This window comes from Hesperophylax consimilis, chromosome 7, assembly GCF_061612785.1.
Source record: "Hesperophylax consimilis isolate HC1 chromosome 7, BYU_Hcon_1.0, whole genome shotgun sequence".
In the NCBI taxonomy this organism is placed as follows: domain Eukaryota; kingdom Metazoa; phylum Arthropoda; class Insecta; order Trichoptera; family Limnephilidae; genus Hesperophylax; species Hesperophylax consimilis.
In genome coordinates this window covers 36,787,951-36,806,686 of record NC_142842.1, presented here as the reverse complement: position 1 = coordinate 36,806,686, position 18,736 = coordinate 36,787,951, and positions in this window count along the sequence as shown.

Genomic DNA, 18,736 nt, shown 5'->3' with positions numbered 1-18,736 from the left:
TACCTGCATTTACTCTTCTTTCAATATCTCTGTCAGCCTTCCCATCTCTCTAGAACATGCTTCCTAAATACACAAACTCATCCACCTGCTCCAAGTATTCCTCATTCACAATTATATTGCACACTGTTTTCGTACTCTCTCTTTCAAACACCATTACTTTAGACTTACTTACATTCATCATTAACTCATTCTTCATGCATACTTCGTTCATCCTAGACGCGAGAGACTGCAATATAAATGTAGAAGGCATAGAACATAGATAAATTCCATAGAAAGATTGATGTGCCATGTGCCGTGATGATGTACACCATAGATGTATAAATTGTGTAGACCGGGCATCTCAAGTCTCGTTCTCGCGACAGTGAAATAGAGATGAAATAATATATGTAACTGGTTTATTTGCATATTTTGTTATGATTAAAATATATCCATAATGTTAAATACATTCATTTGAATTTAACTTTAGTTGTCGGCAATGAATGAATGCAAATCTTGGAAGCGGAAATTAACCCACTTCCCGATATCCGATCGAGCTGAAATTCGCCAGATAGACTCGCTGTCGATGACAATGCATTCTATCAACTTTTTTTGGTAATCACGTACACACACACGCAGACATACACGCATTTCTCTGAAATCGGATAACATTACAGCAGTAAAATACGAAATAAACATTGGTCTTATCCGATCAGCATTTGGCGAAGTTGGTAGAGTTGTCAACATCAATTCCTGGGAAGAAAGGTTCAATACTCAGTCAGACCAAAAAAAAAAAAAAAAACAATTTTAAAATAGATGTATTTGTAGCAATGCTACGAGAATTTTCTGGAACGCTCGCCAATGCAAAACGCATTGTAGCGAAAACGCTCTAGATATTATGCGAGCGTTTGGCGTTCCTACCTACAGTTCTGAAATTTTCTCGATACACTGGGGCGGCTATATTATGAGGCGCGCTGAGAAGTACTTAGTCATTAATTAGCAGTTTTACGAGTGACCAACTAGCGGCTCTTACTTTTCTTTAATTTGCATGATGATGATGGAATAAGTGACAACAGTGCCAGTGAGGCTTACTCAATAGTAAATAATTTGCAGTTGGTAAACTTTGGTGCGCGTCGTGTCGTCAATTAAACAGTAGTTTGATATTTCTAGTAATGTTTGATCAATCCATGTCTATGCAGCGACTCTTGCTATTCCTTAATTTGCATGATGATGATGGAATAAGTGACAACAGTGCCAGTGAGGCTTAGCAGCAGGCTGTAGTCAATAGGGAATAATTTGCAGGCGTTAAACTTTGGTGCACGTCGTGTCATCAATTGCGACCACGCCTCTAACTTCAGCTTTTCTTCTGAAAAGGAAAACAACACATTTAGTCATGGACTCTATGATGGAGAATATTTACGGATTAATGCTATCTATTATATATAAATAAAAATGTTGGTTTGTTCAAAATCTTAAATCTCCGAAATTTCTACACCGATTGCTTTGTAATTTTGACACAACGTTGCATTCTACTACTCGTGTGTTTTTATATACCTATATTATATAGATGTCACCTTTGACAGGTAAAAACATGCTTCTTTTGAAAAACAGCACCAGGACGTAAAAGCAAAACATGCTATTGTTTCTCTATATGCACAGATTGACTGAGCCACAGCAAGGGGTGGCGGGGTACAGCTAGTTATTAATGCAACTTTAAAATTAGCATGACACTTACCACCGCATCCGTTGTACAGAATTGTGTCCAGAATTAAAGAAGTGTTGGTGGCTTCAGAGGTGGTGTGTTCGCAAGCTACCGTTATTAGTAACAGAATCAATATGTCGAGGATTGCAAAGTTTACTGAAGTTATCATCGGGTTAATATTACTATTAAATGCAAGCTGGAAATTTAAATATATTCTGTTCAGGTTTGACATTATATTTTATGAAGTGCATATTGGAATTGTTTTATAATTTTGTATATAATCCATTTCTTACCGTTTCATTGGTAGCAAATAGCAGCACTAATCTTACTGATCGTATTATAGAAAATACTCCACTCATTGACGTCAAAAGATTCTGAAGAAAAAATTATATTAAGGTTAAACGCGATGTACATTATAATCTATATTTTTGAATATGCAAAAATAGTTTTGTCCGTATAATAACTCAACCCTTTGAAGAAAGGCATACAAATACAATATTGTAGCGGTAATTCAATCCAATATTGTATTTGGATGCCTCTCTTGAAAGAATTGAGTTTTTATTCGATAAAACTATTTATCCATATTCATATCGTGTATGTACAGGCGAAAACAAATATTTTTTCTTAATAACTTGCAAAAAGTGGTTTTTAATAAAATAAATCAATTAACGCCACCTATGAATTGCGTATATTATAACGCGCGTTGCGTTTAACCTTATGTAACCATTTTAAATGCCATAAAAACTGCTTCAAATTAAACTTTCATTCTTCTACTTATTGGAATAACTGATAATCTTTCAGAGTAGCTGGACAAGCTTAAAATGAAAATAAAACTTCGATTCAACTTAATTAATTACTATTTACGTTATTACTAAGCGTGTCAAGCAATTCTGAAGTTTTAATAGCTTTTTAAGGTTAAACACATCAGTGTAATATTTAATCATTTTAAGAAGATGATAATATTAATATATCTATACGAAACAAGAAACAGAATACAGAAAATTAAAAAAGGGTAATGGTCGCAACTGGGGATCGAACCCAGGATCTCTGTCTTTCCGGGATAACGCTTTTAACCACTAACCTATTGAGAACTGATTATTTTCCATCATTTTTGTCAATCTCACAACTACTCAATCTAATGCCGGAGTTACACCTGCCGAGTGCTGGGCTGATGTGATTCAGGCGAAACAGTGGATAGAATCGAGGCCCAATGACTCGGTCGGGTAAGCACCCCCTCAACATGCATACTCAACTCAGCGCTTCACTCAGTAAGTGTGTTCAGCCATGTCAGTATAAGAAGAAGAAAAAAAATTGTGTGTGTGTGACGAAACCACGTTAACATCACTTTAAACTAAGCTCAATGGACCGACTCGCCCTACATCTGATCACTTCTACTCTCCAATAAGTTGCTCGGCCGAGTAACAAAGTGAGTGACTCAACCGAACACTCGGCAGGTGTAATTCAGCATCAAGGCGACATAAGAATCCAATAACGGGAGTTTGCTCGACGCTCACGTTTTAATTATTTCTGTTGAATGTATTACTAAAATCTCCAATGTTTCTATAGGGATCCCTACGTATGTAAGTTATTTATATTTATGATTTATAAAAACAGGAATATTTTATATAAAACTGTTTGAAAATTTTGCAAATGTTTTTCAATTATAAAATTAGCAGTAAGCACCAGATTTTATTTTTCTAGACGATGATTTAATATCTTCCCAAAGAATCCCTCTCGAATCATTTGACATTTTAGTCATCGGAAATAATTAAAATAAACCCCATGGAAAGATCATTTTTCTAGGCCTGATTGGGCAAAGTCGACTGTAGGTCTGTCAATTCTGTCGAGCTTTACAACTTACGAACTTACATTGTTAAGATTCACACGTTATTTTAGAGATTTGATAGGGCAAATTCAACCGCAGGTCTATCCAATACACCAGGGCCACGCTTGGCATATTTTTGTCCACGGCTGCTCGTTAAGATTCTGGCTTTATTTTAGGGTATTGTCTCGTCTTAAGAATTATCAAGCCGATTTCATTATCGTGGAGACTAGTGACAGTAAAAATAATGACTTTAACTGATATGTCAATTTGTATTTATTTACTGACTTTTATGGCCTTCATTTTGATAATGTTTTACGAAGTATGAAACATAAAATATTTTTCTGTTTGAACATATTTATGAATTTAAACAATTCTTTGAAAATTTACTAATAACGCATTGTAATAAAAGATTCCTACAATGGTGTGAGGGTAGTTACTCAATGACTAAAATAGGTGTAATAAATGATGATTCATGGGTTGATTCGGAGCCGTCGTTAAAGTATTTATAATTAATGATAACGGTAACTCACCTGAAAACTAAAGTTATAATTGTAGGAGTCTGCCTGGTCACAAAGTATCATGTACGTCTTCATAAAATGATCCGCACAAAATGGCTTTTCATCAACTGCTTCTTCTGCCAATTTTTCGAGTAGATGACTCTTTAGAATTACTCTTGCAAAGACTGAGTTTTTATTTGGTTTCATCAAATAATGGGTCTCACTTTCAGACGTCTTACCGTCGTACACGAGTTTGAAGTATGCCTTGAGTTGTGTATTTATTATGTAAAACTTCCCCCACAGATAATAAAGAGAAATGACAAAGTTGATTGTAGCGAGAGTATTGACGAAAAAAAAGAAATAATTTATGGAGTACGCAACTGAATGGATGTAATCGTACGACGTAGTCCATGTATAAAAATCAAAGGCAAACATAATTATTAGGATGGTAATTACGAAAACCAGAAAATGTGTGATGAACTTTCTCAGTAAAATGTATATTTCCGGCTTGTTAGTACCGAGAAGGTTATCAACCGTTCGAAAGTTATCGAAGCTACTGCTGCACAATCCTCGGTTACAAAATGTGCTGAATACCATGTTGAAAACACACATAATGAATATATTTATAAAACTGAGAATGTCCGCAAATGCGATGACTTTGGGCAGGTGGATGTAAATATACTTGAAACGGCATTTCAGCGTTAATACCACGCTAGCGATTGAAAAGGTTATTAATGCCAAGGTGTAGAGTGTCTTTATCTTCCCATCTTTTGCTGTGGTCTGATCCAAGGCTAGCACTTTTAATATGGCAACAAGGTGACTCCGGGGGTGATGTTCGTCAATTTTTGAATTTCCTTTTTCAACAGGCGGATTTGGGGTCGGTGTCGCCCATGCATAGTTTTTTGCCATTTTATATGGTTATTCACAATTTGAATTTGCTCCTCTCCTAAAATACATTCGATGTAAACAAGTCACAATTGAAAACCATCATTAGTACTTGAAAACTTCATTAGTTATTCCTATTGACTTTTATAATGTCTGCAGGTGTATCCAATGTGTTTACGTATTATTCATTTTATTTTTTTATTGTTGTCAAAATAAAACAATTACATGAGTTTTTATTTATTTAATTCTTTATAACTGACCGGTTTCGCTTAGTGCGAGTATCTTGTTCTAAGAGAAACCAGTCTGTTATAGAGAAGTAAATAAATAAAATTTGTTATAGAGAATTAAATAAATAAAATTTCGTGGTCACAAACAAAGTTATTATTTTATTTTCATTAAAATGTCAAACTTCAAAGTAATTGTTTTATTTTCATCAATATGTCAAACTACAAAGTAATTGTTTTATTTTCATCAATATGTCAACTACAAAGTACCTAATTGTTTTATTTTCATCAATATGTCAAACTACAAAGTAATTGTTTTATTTTCATCAATATGTCAAACTACAAAGTAATTGTTTTACTTTCATCAATATGTCAAACTACAAAGTAATTGTTTTACTTTCATCAATATGTCAAACTACAAAGTAATTGTTTTATTTTCATCAATATGTCAAACCACAAAGTTAATATTTTTGTGTTGTAACGTAATATATTTATAACAAGAGTGTCTGTGATTAGATTTTTAGAAAAATCTACAGTTTTATTCAGAGATTGATGAAATTTTGCACACTTGACCTTCAAAACAAGAGGAAGGTCACCATCATACCGATTTCTTGGTGCTTTAGCGGTTAAGAAGTTCCCACTTAAGAAGTTTCGTGCTTAACCCTCAGTGAGCAAGAGTAAAATGACAAGCGCCTGCAGTATGCCGGCTAACACTATTTTCGTAATAACTTAATGTACTTGTTTTTAGCAAAATTGAAAAATAATATTAGATGCTGATTCTAAGGGGAATATATAGAGTCTGTTCTACAGGTATTTTAATGGAGCCTGCTCTAAGGAACTAGCAACATTTATCCCCGGTGCACCAGAACATATGTATGAAACTCGTCAGACACGAGCGGAACACCCGTTCGGTTCTTATTGACTTCACAAGAATGGGTCGATTCTTCAACTCGTTTTTGTGTAAGTCGGCTCATATGTGGAATGAGTTACCGGCATCTGTTTTTCTGCCTTCATATAATATGGGCTTCTTCAAGACCCGCATTAATAATCCTTTCCTACAGCCCCTATCTTAACCCGCCTCACAACGTTGCCCAACCGGGTGGTGACATAGTTTCCCTGTCTTTATACTGTACAGAGAGGGGTACTCTTGTGAGATGTCACATAAAAAAATGTTAAAAAAGATTAATGTATCTGCACTTCAGGTTTGGATTGCACTTGAGGAAGTAGTGCTGTATCCCATCACCTGTTTTGATAATCAATTTTTCTTAAAGTAGCTTCTCTAAATAAAACAATTACTATGTAGTTGACATATTGATGAAAATAAAACAATTACTTTGTAGTTTGACATATTGATGAAAATAAAATTATTACTTTGTAGTTCACATATTGATGAAAATAAAACAATTACTTTGTAGTTTGACATATTGATGAAAGTAAAACAATTACTTTGTAGTTTGACATATTGATGAAAGTAAAACAATTACTTTGTAGTTTGACATATTGATGAAAATAAAACAATTACTTTGTAGTTTGACATATTGATGAAAATAAAACAATTAGGTACTTTGTAGTTGACATATTGATGAAAATAAAACAATTAGGTACTTTGTAGTTGACATATTGATGAAAATAAAACAATTACTTTGTAGTTTGACATATTGATGAAAATAAAACAATTACTTTGAAGTTTGACATTTTAATGAAAATAAAATAATAACTTTGTTTGTGACCACGAAATTTTATTTATTTAATTCTCTATAACAAATTTTATTTATTTACTTCTCTATAACAGACTGGTTTCTCTTAGAACAAGATACTCGCACTAAGCGAAACCGGTCAGTTATAAAGAATTAAATAAATAAAAAGTCATGTAATTGTTTTTCTTTGACAAAAATTAAAAAAAAACTCAATAAATTAAAAAACTAAAATGAATAAAAAATAAACACATTAGATCATTTTCTCGTTTCTGAGGAATGTTTTGATTTTCGACCCCTTGTGAGTGGCACTTATTAATATTAAACAATTGACCTAGCAGCAAGCACCTTGTTAACATTACAAACAAATAATTAATGTTAATTTCTCAACAAACTAATACATTAATTATCATTGGGAAAATAAGCATTCCTGTTACTAAAATATTAGCACATTTTATTTGAGTGCTGTTCAAAAGCTTTGTTAGAATTTTTTTGTATTTAATTTAAAGTCAATTCATTTGTGTTCAGTAAAAATTAATAATTTACATCACCTGAATATATAATGGCAATTCAATACCGTTGCCTTTCATTGTTTGATATTTAAAAGTGATAATTTTATAAATACGTTTTGATAAAGCAGTCCTTCTCTTAAAGAATATTTAATGAATTGCCTTTCAATAATGGGGAACATACTGTGTTTTTTTAATGGCTCTAAAATATTTGGAATTTAAACTTTAAGAAAATAACTTTTAGGAACTGAGCTAATAAAGCTAACTGAACTAATTTTATTTAAATTATTATTGTGATTTATTTTTGGGGTATTATGCCGTGCTGCTTTTACCATGTTGCGCGCTCCAATCCTCTAAAGGAGGGATGAAGAACTATATTTATTTTTTATAATTGCACATTGAACATGACGATGGTTTCATATTTTATATAACTAACTTTAAAATGTATCTGACATTCTGTGAAAGAAAACCTCATTCTGAATGTATTTTCTTCTTGCGGTGTTTTTAGCATGACGCACCAAAAGTGGTGGTGGGCCACACCAGAAAGCCACATGGGGACCGCGGCCGCAGGTTCCCCACCCCTACTCTAAGGGCTGGTATTTCAGTATAATTACTAAATTTGAAAATGGTTTTTATTGTTTAGTTTTGGTGAAGTTGTCAATTGAGGAGTTACATACTTCTTTAGTTAATTAATTTAGGAGTAATTTACTACTGTTTCTATGGTGTCTTGTACATGGCAGATTCTTCACAAACCTCAAGTACTTCCAACAGTTGAATTTAAGAACCACCTCTAGGCTAGGGCCCCAAAATACTGTCTGTACACAGGAGGGCAGTTCGTCAGATTGAAAATCCTTTGTTGACAGACCGATCGCCATCTCAAATGCACAGATACAATCTAGGCAAGCTGAGTCTGTTGTACAGGTTTTTCAATGTAGCCTGCTCTAAAATGCTAGCAGCATTAATCCCCTGTGCACCGGTGCACATACACGAAACTTGACAGACACAAGCGGAACACCCGTTCACTGTTAATTCTGGCTTCACAAGAATGGATCGTTTCTTCTACTCATTTTTGTATAAGTCGGCTTGTATGTGGAACGAGCTACCATAATTTGTTTTTCCTCCTTCGTATAATCCGGGTCTTAGACCCGCATCAATAAATCCCTTCCTACAACCCCTGCCTTAAACCATCTCATAACGCTGACCAACCAGGTGGCGTTATAGTTCCCCTGTTTGTACGCTCTTGTGAGGTACCAAAAAAAAAATATATTTGTCAAAATATTTGTTCATCAAAATGATGTTTGATTTCATAACAATTTCAAATGTGAAATTTTGATAAATAAGCCAAAAATTGTAATTCTTTAAACCTCAGTTCCTAATATTATTTTCTTCGTTTGATTTATGTATCTTGCCCTTAATTAGGTATTTTTAAACTTCGTGGTATGAATTAATTCTAACTGACAATGTGTTGTATTTTACAGATATGATTTGAATTAAATATCACCCTAATAGCGTGACTAGTCACATTAATGTAGGGGCTCTCAATATTTCATGGTAATTTTTCATTATGACAAGTTAGATCAAAATATCGAAGAGTCAGTTTCTGTGATAAATCATATTGTATTCTCAATTACTTTGTAGATTTCATAAATACGGAAAACAATCCACAATCAATATTACAATAATTTATGTATTTTGAACAAAAAAATTTAAAAGGTTTAAAAAAAAAAGTTATATATTCCTTTTTTTATTTATTTAATTTGAAATGGTACATAATATTTACAGTGGTTACATGAGTGCCAATATAAAATTACATAATGTATAGCAATCAAGTTACAAACTTAATATAGTATCTTAGTAAGATTACAAATTGCAATAATTGAAATTTCCTCCGTTGTCACGGGGTAAGGCTCTCGTAAATTTTATTTGATTTGTGTTATTTCACAATTTATTAATTTAAAATAATATATAGTATAATTGTGAAACATTCCAGAGTGGAAGATATTCTCAGTATCCCCCTGGTGTAAGACCACCATTCAAAATTCAAACGTTGCTTGAAATGGCTTTAGACGTGTTTGGTGACCAGATCTGATTAGCCGGGTACCCCCCACCTTCATCTTCCCCATCTCCTTCCCCTACCAACAATCTTCATCCTCACAACATGCCCCAATTGGGGATGCCGTATTCTCACTGGTTCCTGAGAGTTGGGAGGTATTCAAATAAAAGACTTCACATATTTCGTCCGTTCTTTTATAAAATTTGATAATTCTTCTTCTTTTATATTGGTCTGTATTTCTGGGAAAATCTTCACCGCTTTGTTCAGTAATGAGTTCTTACAGTAATTACTTCTTTCGAAAAGGAAGACTTTTTCTCATTTCTTCTTGTAGACTGATTATATTTTTTTGATATTTATCAAGTTTTCGCATAAATATCAAAACAAATATAATCAATTTCGCACCAATTGGGGTATGATGTGAGGCTGAAGGTATTGGGGAGGGAAAGGAGATGAGGAAGTTCCTGGCTATTAGGATCTGGTCACCAAACACGGCCAAATCCATTTCTAGCAATGTTTCAATACTGAATGGTGGTCTTACACCAGGACGATACTGAGAGTTTCTTCCACTCTGGAACATGCCCCAAATATACTATAGGTATATTATTTTAATGACGAAATTGTTAAATAACATAATTTAATCAAATAAAATTTACTTGTTCACGCCATGATTTGAACCCACGGCCTCTAGCTTGCTAGTCGAGAGCCTTACCACGGAGGACCTCTCTGAATATAACTAGCTATTCTGTGGAAACAACTTATGGCAGATTTTTCACTTTTTTTTATAAATATATAATCACATTATCTGGTAAACAATACAATTTACAAAAACATATTTTTGCAAAAAACAATTAAGTTATTACGAAAATAAAATCAGCTAGTGCACGGGGAAAATCAGCTGGTGCATGAGGAAAATTTAGCGTTGGCGATGTAGAAGTTAAAAAAATTAAAATATTTTATTTTACTATTCTTATTTTTATTCGTAACATAATAACTTTTTATTTTGATCGGGGATCGAGATTTATACTTCCTTGGTCCCTTCCCCCCTCCCTTCAACCTCCTCCTTGGGCCTTCAGTTCGCAATCGGTCGCAGTGGAATGCAGTACCTATCTATTAAACCACATAATTACATTGTAACATTACATACTTAACTATTATTTCGTAGTGGAATATTATAGATAAACAGAGTGAACAATACAGCAGAGAAGCCATTCCACCTTTACCTACTGAAAGTACCTTTTCTTTACAACAAATTTGTTTGCCAATGTAACGATATCGAGAAACACAGAATGTATCATACGTATCCAGACCTCCAGAATTTTTCAAGAGAATTCATATTTACGCAAAAATCACAAGAACACTCAAACCCCGAAACCGCTTGATAATGTGTCGCCGACACATTTGGAAATCTTTACATCATAATTACTCAATCAAATGATGTGCTATATGTGATTAATCAAGATAATTACATAGCAATATAATAGCAGAACCTGAAACACATCTAAAAATAACCATCCACCACCTCACTCGGAGCCACCAACCCACGAAATGACCACTGCTAGAGAAGCGACTCAGTATTTACGTAGAACCCCCTCCACTACTCCCCGGATGGAATTCCATGATGGCCGCCGTCTTCAACCAATCACAGCCCAGCATGTCCCATTGAATTTCTGATCAAACAATGATTACAAATTCAAATGTGACTAATTGTGATATCATCAGACTCAATTTACGGAAAAATGATGCAAAATATAACTACGGAATAAATATCAACACCAAGAAATGATTATATGCTAACATAATAACATGAAAAATTATACCTAAATATATATGTTACTCTTTGGGAAATGTTCAAACCAAAGATATTTAACTTCAAACCCAATATGAAAATTTGTATAATTATTTATAAAATAAATAAACGAGACTGGGGGAGATGGTTTTGGTAGATTGAACTGACTTGGTTAAAGGTATCATATTAAAATATAACTTTCCTCTCAACAAGATAATTGCAGAGAGGAAAAATACCTAACCATTTTGCTCCTCACTAAAGAGGATAGAACTTCTCCGAGAGGGCTCGATTTGAAAACGTTCTATAAATAGAGAATCGAATTCCATACAAGTTCAGTTCAACAACTACCTCTGAAAGGGAATCCTCTCTCCTGAAAAACCATCTCCAATTCTCCAAGTATCAAGAAATATTTTCAAGTGTTTTTATTCATTATTAAATTCAGTTTTTGCCAGTAATAAATTCTTTTCGTCAGCTCAGATCTGGAAATAAATTCCTCTCTGATCGTGGCTTTAAACCCCACCACAAACCTCTGCAACATCTACCAAGACTGAAAACGCTGACAAGTGTACCCAGCTACCTTCGTATCTACAGTTATTGTACGGACGGTATATTGTCTCGTATACAGAAATTATTTTGCCACATAACGCTTCGCTGAAACAATAACTAATAATATCGACAATAATCGACCGGTCGGTGGCTGAGTTGACATCGCGTTTGGGTCCCACCCAGGCGTAGTTTGTTCAATTCCTCGAGTCCTCCATCACAACACAAGCAACATTTTCCACTTACTGTGGTGGTAGTAGGAGATTTTCAAATATTGCCAGGTTATTGGTGACCCGGGAACGTTTGTCTTTCTTTAAAAAAATTAATATAGATATATTACTAGCCGAAATCTCCAGCGGTGACCTTCCTCTTGTTTTGAAGGTCAAGTTTGCAAAATTTTATCAATCTGGGTGTTCGAGGAACGAACAAGGGTTGGGATAAATAAAACTATAGATTTTTATAAAAATCAAATCCACACAGACATTCTACTTTATATAAACAGACAATACATAAATGTTTTATCAAAGCAAAATAACATAGCAATCATTATTTAGTATAATTTCTCGGCATGTTGTTACTTTCTGTGCCGTTCCCATTCATGTGTATTTGAACTATGATGACAATGTAAGTGAAGATAACGCCCATGATTTTGTATATCAGCCCCACGTCCAGGTTGAAGAAGCCACAAGCTGTGAACAGCGGACAGCGCCTGCTGGTCAGCTGCACCCAACACTTCAATTCCTCCGAATCTGCTGGAGTAATTCACACACACTGATTATTCTTCAATAATATAAAATGTAGTTCAACCACTGGACAGATATCTAATTTTTCGAAGAAAACTTCTTCTAACTGCTTTTCACTTTGTGATGGCATTATTTATTTTTTTATTAAAACACAAATAACTTAGTTTACATCACTTTATTTCGATACAAAATCTCAACATGTTTCGTGAACAATCACATCATCACATCATCAGGAGCACAAATATACTTGTGCTCCTGATGATGTGAACTTGGTTCACGAAACATGTTGAGATTTTGTATCGAAATAAAGTGATGTAAACTAAGTTATTTGTGTTTTAATAAAAAATAGATAATTTCTAGAAGTGTGATACAATGCATACAAGACCTTTCGAATCCCCAGCCTCAGACAGGCTAGTAAAATAGGATATCAGTTTTATATAAAGAATTTCAATATTTGACAATGTTTGATAAATGTCACCATACGCCCACAACACACTTCTATCTGTTTAACTCTTTATTATTTCTTTTGAGGCACAAATGGAACATTTATGTAACATGATATTACAAAAACCGTTGATAATTAGGACAGCCCTGCCAAAATTTAATTGTCATTTTGATGGTCACCGTAGATGATAACACACCTCCAAAAAATGATATAAAGTCATGAAAAGTGATGAAACAAAAACTACGTTTAATTGTTACCTATGTAAGCTATTTAACCTATTTTTTGTTTCATCACTTTTAATGACTCTACATCACTATTTTAATATTGGTTGAATTTTAATTTTGATGAAATATCATGGAACCATTATCTACGAATCTTCATAAATAACAACATTCGGTGAGTGACAGTGCCGCAATATCAGGCCAATAATGTACTATCACAGAAATTAAAGAGATATCTTTTGAAACAAGCTACATTTATTATTTGAAAAATTGTGTGCGCTTTGGGGAGATCACCCATGGTATCTAGCATGGTCGATCGATAAAGGATTTATCGAGAATGTCGATAACTTTTTATCATTCTACAGCAGGATGGCAGATCTCTAACGTACAAACAATGGTTCATCTTGAATAAATTAAAAACACTTATTCGTTGTGAACTGTCGTTTGTTCGTTAGCGATCGCAGTCATACTCGGGAACGATGACAAGTTACCGACATTATCAATGGAGCATGTTAAATAACCAGGACATTCTACACATTACTGTTGTTCTTGTAAAAAATCATTTTATGAACTCAAATTTTTTTGTAATTAAACTAAAGAATGAACCGTGAACTTCAGAATCTAATAATTACATATTATGTAATTGGATAATTTTTATAGTGCCGTTTTTATGAAAAATCTCCCCAAAGGAGGACAATTGAACATGGGGTCATCGTCAGATTATGCACGTCCAAAATACTGCATTGGGCTCGATTTGTGGACGAATGCAAGATTACAGGGCAAATATTATGACTGGTGCAACGAATGAAAGCAACTGCAGGACAGGAAGGCCTGAAGATTGCAGGCGATGGCCAGGGACCAGAGCCAGTGAGACAATTATCTATAATTATTATTTTATTTTATTTTATTAGGAACATTAACAGGTTTATAACATAACATGCATAGAGAGAGAAAAAATTAAGTAAAATAATTAGGTTACAACCCAATAACCAATGTTCACATCATGCAATAAAGATAAAGAAGGTTAAAAAGCAATAAACAAACAAAGAAAGGTTAAAAACAAATAAATGTTAAAAACAAGGAAATAATAAGAGAAAATGTATATATATATATATATACACGTATAAACACATACATACATATATATACATACACATGCATATACACATATAAATACATACGTACACACATATGAAAAAATGTGTGTTCAAGATGTTCAAGCTATATTATGAAGTCAATTTATTTGTACTCTTACCAAACTTGTCAATATTTTGCATGAAGAGAATATTGTCAATGTAAACGGATGTTTTTTTCGCCTCCCATCTTACAAAATCACACATGGCCAACTGAGCAACTACCATCAACACCTCGTTAGAGGAATACAAAATGTTAGTCACAATGCAGGCCGTCGCTTCTTTTTGCGAATTTACCTGAAAATGTTATAATTCATATATCAGCACGATTGTTTTATAAATCTATATAAATAAAACCTTAAATCTCCGAAAGTTCTTCACTAATCGCTTTGATATTTTGACACAACGTTGCATTTGATACGCGTGTGTTTTTATATACCTGTATAATATAGATGTCACTTATGATAGGTAAAAATATGTTTTTTTTTTAACAGCGCCATCTATTGTACAAACATGCTTTTTTTTTAGAGCGCCATCTGTTGGACGTAAAAGCAAAACGCGCTATTGTTTATCTATCTGCACAGACAGACTAAGCCATAGCAACGCGTGGCGGGGTACAGCTGGTAAATAATATTAAAAATTAAGATTTTTCTGTAATTTTTTTTACTCACATCTTTATAAAGGGCGTAAACCAAAACTGTAAAGATCGATCGTATAACTGTTAGAGTTTTACATTGCACGCTGCAAATATTCTAAAAAAGAAACATTATCATTTATAATGGGTTTTCCAATAAGAGGTGTTATTTTGAATAGCCCGCTATTTCGGTAGATGTTACTTTTGAAGCTGTCATTTTTTGACATTTGACAAGAAGAAACTACGCCATTAATAGAAATGGAACGAAACACGCTTCAACAACGCATTGAAATTATTAAAATTCACTTGAGCGAATCAAATGCAAATCATTTTGAGTGATGAGGCCCATTTCCACCTCGGTGGCTTCGTCAACAAGCAAAATTGTCGCATCTGGGGCTCGGAAAACCCAAGAGTTATTGTTGAAAAGCCTCTCTTTCCTCAACGTGTGACTCTTTGGTGCGGTTTATGGTCCGGCGGAGTCATTGGACCTTACTTTTTCGAAAATGAGGCTAGAGCAACAGTTACGGTGAATGGAATGCGCTATCGAGAGATGATTAATGATTTTTTTATGGCCGAAATTGGATGGTATTGATGGTACTAACGGGACACTACCATCTCAGGAGACACATGCAGTTGTTGGGAGTGAAAAACACCAATAGATGCAGGAAGTGTAAAGAGGATGAAGAGACTCCAATTCACCTTTGGTGCCAATATCCCGCTCTGTTGGGAACAAGGCTCAGATACCTGGGAAAACACATTGTAGAACCAGAAGACATAGCCACTTACCCAATGACAACCCTGGTGAACTTTATAAAGGGACCGGATTACTGTTAAAGGAATGAGGTAAAATAGGAGATAGCATAATGGGCCTATGGCCTAAGTGCTCACGGGAACCTTACGTGAACCGTCTCCTATATTTAAAAAAAATAATTATATATTTTTTTAAATACTCACTTACTATACCGCCATCTTACTTGCAAGAGCTTACCATTTAACCAGTCACCAGAGTCATTGTTGGTGTTTTACAATATTTCAGTTTTGGTTGCTCAATGTATTCTAGCAACTGTAGCTTGTGTTTCTGTTTGTTTCATTCTGTTCTGATTTTTGTTTGAATAAGTTTGCAAAATGGAGCGCTGGCGTATATTTTACAGTAAAAACTGCTAAATTTTTAGCATATTTTTTATATATGCCCTTTTATAATCCTCCGCTTCCACTAATTGGACAGTTGCCCGGTTTTCGGGTTGGGGGATTAGTGAGTGTGTACTGTATGTATCATCATTTTGTGCGTACATATCTTGCATTTTAGTTTCATATAATAAATAAAATTTTCAATTGGTTACTAAGTTTATTACCTGGTAAGAAAATCTGTAATTAATTAAATCGGCCTGCTCACAAGACAGAAGATAGCCCTCCTTCAAGTTGTGGACAATAGCAGACGGTTGACCTTTCAGCGCCTCATCTGATATCTGCAGCATTTGACTGCAGCTAAACACAAACTTTTCCAGGAATGAAATATCATGCAGTCTAGGATCTTCACTTCCTCCACAATCATAATTGAAATCCAACTTGTAATGAGATTGCAGCTGCTTATTCAATATGAATAACTTGTTTTTTATGATGTACAAATGCATCATGAAGTAAATTGCCGGATACAAATTTATCAAAGTCAGAAAATATTCAAGGAAATACATGTAACAAGATTTCAAAGTATAAAATTGTATTTTCATATACAAATCATATGAAATAAGCGTGAAATGCAGCAATGTCATGAACGTTGTTAACTTTATTACGGTTTTTCTCGCTCTATTGTAAAATGTGCACGTGTCGATGCAGAGAATTGTATCGATGATATTGGAGTTTGAGTGACATTTCTCTAGAGTTGAAGGACAGCTGAATCCCCCCACATATAAATTAGCAATTCCTAAACTTATAACCGATATCATCACAAGTAAATCAATAATACATAACATAAGCGGAGTTCCCTTGATTTCTTCTCGGTTATTGAATGCAAAACTTGCTGAAAGGATGATGAAGAAGATAACTATTGCAGAATGTAGTTGTTTCTTCCACAGGGCTCTATTCCAGCGGTGAGATAAACCTATCACTCTCATGATCACCAGCAGTGGGTCTATGGCTGCGCTCAAATTACTTATACTTCCTTCACCTTTATCCTTCATGATCGCCATTGCTTTGACCTGCACAGTTTTTTTATCATTTACTTTCTGTTTAATAAAAACTTTATTATTTTTAGCCACCATAATTGTGAAGGTTTTCAACACCTTTATCCGTTGAGACCAGAATGAAAAATAATGGATTAATAATATTGTACCTGCGTAAACAACGCTACCTATTTTAATTGAAATTAAAACACTCATTCAATAATGTATTATGTTTACTTGGATACCTACCAGTATTTATTACTCAGTATATAATTAATTTGATCAATTAAGGGTATTATTGATTTATTGACTGCGTACTAATAATGTTCACTTCTAAGTTAATGCTTGTAATGTATTATATTATTCAACATATTTATGTCTGCGTAAATATTTATTCACACCGGTATCAATATTTCATAATAAGTTAATTTTATGTTATTGCAGTGTACTGATATATTCCTCTGGTTAACAATACAATTGGATGATCTGGAGTTTTCAATAACACTACGGTTCATTCATAGGATGTTTAAGTTATTCTGAAGCGGGGTCCGGGGAAATCACACTCTGAAGATGCTCTGTTATTATTTCAGTTCTGTCAAGCAACTAGCCTTTAATGATTTTTATTTTTATTTTATTTTATTGATTTATTGTGAAAAACAGTATATTCCATTTACATTTCACAAATAACAGTTTATAAGAAGTCAGTACATACATTTATTTGCATGGGTAAATACATCAATACTATCTGATTAACCAGATTTGTTAAATAGTATGCTTATTGCCGTCTTAAATTCTCTTTGGTTCAAATTGAAAATGTCAATCACAGAAGAAATGTGATTTAACAAAGTAGTTATTCTCCCCAAAGGCATGATCATTGGTAGGTTGGTCCTGCCCCTTGGGAAAATAAATAATCTGTGCTGTCTAGCTCTGATGAAATTATCAGGGACATAAAAAGAAATTCGTTCCAGAATATCTGGATTGCAAGTGTGCCCATTTAGCAGCTTGTGCGCCACTAACACCATTGCAATATTTCTCCTAACGTCTAGACGTTCTATCCCCAGCATTCCGGCAAGAAAATCAGAGGGATACAATAAAGGGTAATATCCGAACTCTCGCATGTAGAGGTATCGCATAAACTTTTTTGCACCTTTTCTACATCATTTGATTAAAGGGCATCTTCGGGTCCACATATTATCGACCCACTCTCAAGAATGCTGCGAACCAGAGTAAAATAAAGCATTTTTATGACTGCCGTATTCGTAAAAGATTTCGAATTACATATAACAAAACCCAGCATTCGCATTGCAGAGTTGCACACCGAATCGATATGAGTTCGAAAAGTCAGACGCGTGTCAAAAGTGATTCCTAAATCCTTCGTTATCGAAATATGTTTTAGAGAGGTACCAGACATTTTATAGTTAAAATATAAAGTACGCTTTGCCCTTGTAATGCACATAATTGAACACTTACTACTGTTAAAATGAAGTTTATTTTGATGACTCCACTCTACTTTACCATCGATATCGATTTGTAGACGAATGGAGTCTTCATTTGTCGTTATACAGGTGTATAGTTTAATGTCATCCGCAAATAATAAAAATTTTACAAATCTTATAAACATCCCTATGTCATTAATAAACAATAAAAATAATAGTGGTCCTAAATTAGACCCTTGAGGGACCCCAGAATTTGTGGCGTAGAGTTTCG